Here is a 6,697-nt window from a genome sequence, read left to right on the forward strand (position 1 = left end):
ATAGGGTTGATTACTGTCTTTGATTTTTTTCAATGATGAATCACCTTGCATTCTTCATATTAATCCCACTTGGTTGTGAGCTATTATCCTTTTCATATGCTACTGGACTTGATTTGCTAATATTTTGTTTAATTTTCTTTTATATTATTGTGTTGTGTCTGGTTTGGATATCAGGATAATGCTGGCTGCATAAAAGGCGTTAAGAATGTTCCTTTTTCCCTATTTTTTGAAAGATTATATACAATTAACATTTTTTTAATGTTTGGTGCAATTCACCAGTGAAACCACTTGGACCCAAACTTTCCTTCATTGGAAGGTCTTTAACTATAAACTCAATTTCTTTAGTAAATATAGGACTAAGTAGGTCATATATTTCTTCACAAGTGAGTTTTGGTAGTTTGTGTATTTTACGAAAATGGACCATTTTATCTAAGCTGTCAAATTTATGAGTTATTTATAGTATGTCAATTATCCTTTAAAATCTGTGAGTTCTGTGGTTATAGCCTCTTTTTTTGTTCCAGATATTGGTAAATTATATCTTTTCTCTTTTTATCTTGTGCTTTCTTCATTCCTAAAGTCCAAGTATTTTTGTTGTTTTATCATTTCCTCTCCACGTGAAGAACTTCCTTTAGCATTTATTTTAGAGCAGGTCTACTAGTAACACATTTTGTTGATTTTCCTTTATCTGAGAATATCTTAATTTTGTCTTTGCTCCTGAAGGATATTTTCACTAGATATAGAATTCTGGGTTTGCAGCTCTTTTCTCATAGGCCTTTAAAAATGTTGTTCCACTGTTTTCTGGTCTCCATGGTTTCTGATGAGAAATATGCAGTCATTGTTCCCCAATGTTTTCTGGTTCCTTTCAAGATGTTTTTCATTGTGTTCAGTTTCATCATGTGTCTTGGTGTATTTTACTTTGAATTTATCTTGTTTGGGGTTTCTTGAGCTTTTTAAAACTGTAAATCTATGACTTTCATCAAATCTGAAAATTTTTTTTTTTTTTTTTAGATCTGAAGTGATTTTACCTTTAATTCCATCACTTTAAGCCAATCATGAAATTTTACAGTGATATCTGGGGTGGGGGCAGAAGGAAGGCAATGTTAAATATCACCAGGGCTGTGGCCCAGTCAGCCCGTGGAGGTGCAGGCAAGGTGGGCCCTCACTGGGGCAGCTGGAGGAGCACGGACTGCCCCGCCAGCAGGTAGGTGATGTTGTGAGAGCATGAGAGCTGGTACGCGATGTCCTCCGCAGCTTACAGCTTGCGCAGCTCGATCAGGCCATCCCCTACGGTGGCCAGTGTGTTGGCAATCAGCTCAGCTGCCTTGGAGTCACCCTCAGCAGAGATGATGGCCGCCTTTTTCTGCTGCTTAGCCTCTTCCACCACAAATCTGGCCCTCTCTGCTTCCTGCTGAGCCACCTGTTTGGCTTCCACTGCTTCTGTGAACTCCTTCCTGAAGGTCAGATATGTCAAGGACACGTCATCCAGGATGAGCCCAAAGGTGGCTGCTCACTCCATAAGGTTGTCACTCACCTGCCTGGAGACCCAAACTCTCTCGGTGATTAGTTCTCCCAAAGCGAGCCACCACTGACTTGAGTATCTCAGTCGTGACGGATGGCAGCACACACTCATCATAGTCCTCTCTGATGCTGGTGAAGATGCGAGGAAGCTGGCTAGTGACAGGCTGGAAGGGGATGTGCAGTGTGATGTTGACATTCTGTAAATCTTTGCTACCAGTAATGACTGACACATTACGTGGTTGAGAATGGCAGTCAAAGATAACTGGTTTCTGTACCCATGGGATGAGAAAGTGAGTCCCTTCCCCTACCACACTTTCCTATACTCCATGGAATCGGTCAAGGATGACAGCTCTGTGCCCAGCATCCACATTATATGAGGCAGAGTTCACCACACCTCCTACAACAGCTAAGACCAGGCCAAACTTGCCTGTGGACTCAAACACTTTGGAAGCCATGTTTTCTTCTGCTGGACCTCTCACACCTGTTTCCACTTTGACCTCCACATGAATTCCCCCGAATCTGAGAAGTTTTAGCCGTGATTTCTTCAAATATTTTTCTAATACTAATCTCTTTCTTCTCTTTTCTGTCATTCTGTCATTTCACTCCGATGACATGAATGTTACATCTTGTGATATCAGTCCACTTGTCCCTGAGACTGCTTATTGTTTTTCAGTTACTTTTCTGTATTTTTCAGATTAGATAGCTTCTATTGATCTATCTCAGTGGTCAGAAAACCATGGTTCACATGACAAATCTAGCTTGCCTGTTCATTAAATAAAGATTTATTGAAACAGCTCTTTCCATTAATTTACATACCATCTATGGCTGTTTTCATGCTATAATTGCAGAGCTGAGGAGTTATGACATAGTTTATGGTCATTCAATTCTAAAATATTTACTATCTGTTCCTTTACAGGAAAAGATGGCCAGCCTAATTCCTCATCTTCAAGTTCACTGACTCTATCTCCATTATGTTACTGATCTCCTTCAGTGAATTATTTTACTTCTATCATTGTATTTTTTCATTATAAAATTTTCATTTTTTTTCAATAGCTTCTATTTTCTTTGCTGAAAACCTCCATCTTTTCATTTGTTTCACTATTCACTAATGTTCTCTCCCACTTCATGGAGCTTAATTATATTTGTGTGTGTGTGTGGAGGAGGTGTGTATGTGTGTGTGTATAACAGTTTCTTAGAGTCTTTGTTTATTCCACCATCAGCACCTGGGTCAATTTGGTGTTGGTGTCTGTTGATTGGTTGATTGTCTTTTATCTTTGAGAGTTGGTGAGATTTTCTTGGTTTTTTGTTACTTGTGTATTGATTAATTTTGAATTGTATCTTAGACATTTGAATTATGTATAATTCTCTAGGTCTTGTTAAGATTCTTTGAAGAGGCTGGGTGTGGTGGCTTGCCTGTAATCTCAGCACTTTGGGAGGCCAAGATGGGTAGGTCACTTGAACCCAGGGGTTTGAGACTAGCCTGGTAAACATGGCAAAACCCTGTCTTTACAAAAAATACAAAAAATTAATCAAGCATGGTGGTGTGCACCTGTTGTCCCAGCTACTTGGGAGGCTGAGATGGGAGAAGTAACTGAGCCTAGGAAAGTTGAGGCTGGAGTGAGCTGTGATCATTCCATTGCACTCTAGTGTGGGTGTTGCACTGAGACTCTGTCTCAAAAAAAAAAAAAAGAAAATTTCTGAAGAATGTTGATTTTTTTAAAGCAATTAAAAGAGTTAGGCTCATACCCCAACTCCCAACGTATTTTTTGTGGGCTGAGGTTCTAATGCTAGCTTCATTTTCAAAGCCTTTGCAGTGCTATTAGGGCCTGCCCCATGTGGACACTATTCAGGGGCTGGTCTGAGGCCTAGGAAACAGTCCACATTGTAGTTCAGACTCAAAGCCTTCATTATACTGTTTTGGGTCAGTTCCTTGTACGTGAATCCTGTGAGTGAGCCCAGGATTTCATACCCAGATTTAAGAGATCCCTTTTTCCATCTCCCTCTTCTCTATGATTTCTCCACTCTTCCATATGCAGGGTCGCATTTTCCTGGTGTGCTGGATAGAAAGCCAGGGTTTTAGCTTCCTGTGCTGTCAGACATTTTTCACAACTGTGTCCACTTTGAGAATGAAGCAGTTAGAAAAAGGAGGAACAAAATAATGGAGACCGCTTCACAGTCTTTAGATTGCAGGGGTCTCTTTTCCCAGTTCTTTTGGTCAGAGGGAAGAATTTTCTCTTACACTTTTTATTGCCTAAGAACCACTGTTGCCACCACTGCTGCAGGAATATAGTTCATTACTAAGGCTGGCTTTGGTACCAAGCTAGGAGAATAAAAATGTAAAATGAAATGAGAGTACCCCCCTACAGTCTTTGTCCTGAAGGGCCCGCCCTCCCAGTCTTCCAGCCAGAAAGAGAGAGTTCATCTTGATGTTTTTACTGTCCATGTTTACTGCACACTTCAGAGATCCAGGCTGCCCTAGGGTTTAAGCTAGGAGATATAGCAGGGGGAGAAAACCTCAGGACACTTAACCCCCCAGTGATGGTTGATTTTATGTATCAACTTGGCTGGGCATTGGGGTACCCAAACATTTGATCAAACATTATTTTGGGTGTGTCTACAAGGTTTTTTGTGAATGAGATTAATACTTAGATTGACAGACTGAGTAAGCAGATGGCCCTCCCCAATATGTATGGGTATCATCCAATCAGTTGAAGGCCTGAATAGAACAAAAAGACTGACCTTCCTGTGAGTAAGAGGGAGCTCTTCCTGCCTGACTGACTTCAAGCTGGGACATTGTTTTTTTCCTTCCTTCAAACTTGAAGCATCAGCTCTTCCTAGGTCTTGAGGCTGCCAGCTTGTGGACTGGTTCTACACCAGTGGCTCTCCTGGTTCTCAGACCTTCAGATTCAGAATGGAACTATACCACCAGCTGTCCTAGGCCTCCAGCTCACTGACTGAAGATCTTGAGAACTTTCAGCCTCTATAATCACATGATCCAATTTCTTACAATAAATCTCTCTTGATATATAGATACATCTGTATGTGTGTATATATGTACATATATCTTTATGTGTGTGTATATATATATATACACACACATACAGAAAAAATATATATATATACATCCTATTGGTTTTCTCTTGAGAATGCTGACTAATTACACCCCTGTATCAGTTGTGCTTTTAGTTTTTATTTCCCTTCCCAACCCACCTGTTATTGTTTACTTGTCAGAGTCCTTAGATAGTTCCTTATGTATTCTCTCCAGGCTTTTTAGTTGTCAGTAGTAAGAGAGACAGATTAGAGTGTGCTCACTAGCTAAAACCAGAATGTCCCAGCTCAGTTATTTTTAACTGTTATAAGTATTACATGAGATGAATATACTACAATGCATTTCTCCATTGATAAGCACTTGGGTTTTGTCTGCATATTCTCTGTGAATATATGCAGAGCTTATCCAGAATATATACTTAAATGTGAAATTGCTGAGATATAGAGTATACCTATCATCAAATTTACTGAATAATGCCCAAATGTCCTCCAAAGTGATGATGTAACAATTTAGACTTATACCAGCAATGTCTGAGTCTTCTCACTGTTTCCTGTGCTCATCAACTGTTGGTATTATTAGATTTTTAAGTATGTGCCAATATGTATGAAGTGATACCTCAGTGTTTTATTTTTCTGATTACTAGTGATATTGGGCTTCTTTTCCAAATTTTACTGCCCATTTATATTTCTTCTTCTGGATTTATTTGTTTATATCAGTTCTCTCCTCTTAGACTTTTAAACATCTTATTCTTATTGATATTCTTAGTTAATACTTATATATAGTCTATTATCTTTCATATACGTAGCAAATACTTTTCCCCATCTGTCTCTTGTCTTTCTCACTTTGTTTATCATAACTTGGTCTGTAGAAGTTTTTATATTTTAATGCCAGAAGAGGGAATCATTGTAAATACTTTCTTCTTTCTTACCCTCTACATTAAGTTAGTTTCCAAACCCTATTGATCTAGATTTCCAAACCCTGTCTCTGCCATCTAGGCCACATTAACTCCTTCTGCCCCAGTTCAGGCCCAGCTGCCTCTCTCCTGGACAATTACAATAGTTTCTTAATAGCTCCCTGATACCCGCTCTCACCTAGACACACAGTCTTTATGGGGCCCTTTAAAACATGCAAATCCAGGTATCCTTCTGGGTTAAGACCTTTTGTGGTTTTCCTTCACATAGAGGACCAAGTGTAAGCTACTTCACATGGCAAACAACAACAAAACACTCCACCAGGCTCTGCCCATTGCTGGTTCCTCCAGCCCCATGGACTCCTGCTCACACCTATGCTCCAGAAACACTGTGTTGCTTCTTTGTTCTTCAGAACACCAAGCATTTTCACACACTGACTCCCTAACTGACACCTTTATATTTAAAATAACCAGTGACAACTCCCTGTCTCCCTTGCCTCAAAGAAATATTTCCAAGGCTTCAGGGTGGGGTGGGAGGTTCTGGCACATAATGAATAGCTGCTATGTACCAGACACTTCCACCTATGTGATAGTCATATTTAATTCTCACAACAACACTCTGAGTATACACCACTGACCTCATTTTATAGACAAGGTGGCTGATGCTCAGAGATGTTAAGCAACTTACTGAAGACACAAAGCTTGAAAGCAGCAGAACCAGAGACTGAACCCAAGTGTTTGGTGCTCTAGTGACTGATGCAGAGCCTTTCTGGCTCATGAGGACTGGATTTGAATCCTGGCTCTGCCTCTCCCTAGCTTTATGAGTATGTGAAAGTCACCTCACCTCTCTGAGCCTCAGTTTGCTCATTTGCAAAATTGGAAAATTGTACTTAATGGTCTGTAAGCTTCTTTTCCTCCTGGAGACATAGAATTCTCTGCAATACCCACATGGTCCTACACATTCCTTCGGTACAGTGCTTCATGCTGAAAATAGTCGACTTTCTGATGATCCCAAGTCAGCAGAAACCTGATGATCTTCTCCCACCCCCTTTAAAGTTTTTATACCAGTTTCTGAACTAGCACAACAACTCCTGCCAAAAGTCTGCATGTCTAGGCTCATGCCTCGCTTATTGCATCTTTTCCTGGAGCCAAAAATCCACTAGAAAAAGGGAGACAATAAATCCAAAAGCAACATTCTCATGAAATTACATTAAATTCTG

At 40.0% G+C, this 6,697-nt stretch overlaps 1 pseudogene; it reads right to left on the minus strand.

Moving 5' to 3' along the window:
- Window positions 1-1,159: 1,159 nt before the first annotated feature.
- Window positions 1,160-1,973, minus strand: LOC129012071 (prohibitin 1-like; annotated as a pseudogene).
- Between the last annotated feature and the right edge of the window lie 4,724 nt (window positions 1,974-6,697).

This window comes from Pongo pygmaeus, chromosome 1 (genome assembly GCF_028885625.2).
Source record: "Pongo pygmaeus isolate AG05252 chromosome 1, NHGRI_mPonPyg2-v2.0_pri, whole genome shotgun sequence".
In the NCBI taxonomy this organism is placed as follows: Eukaryota; Metazoa; Chordata; class Mammalia; order Primates; family Hominidae; genus Pongo; species Pongo pygmaeus.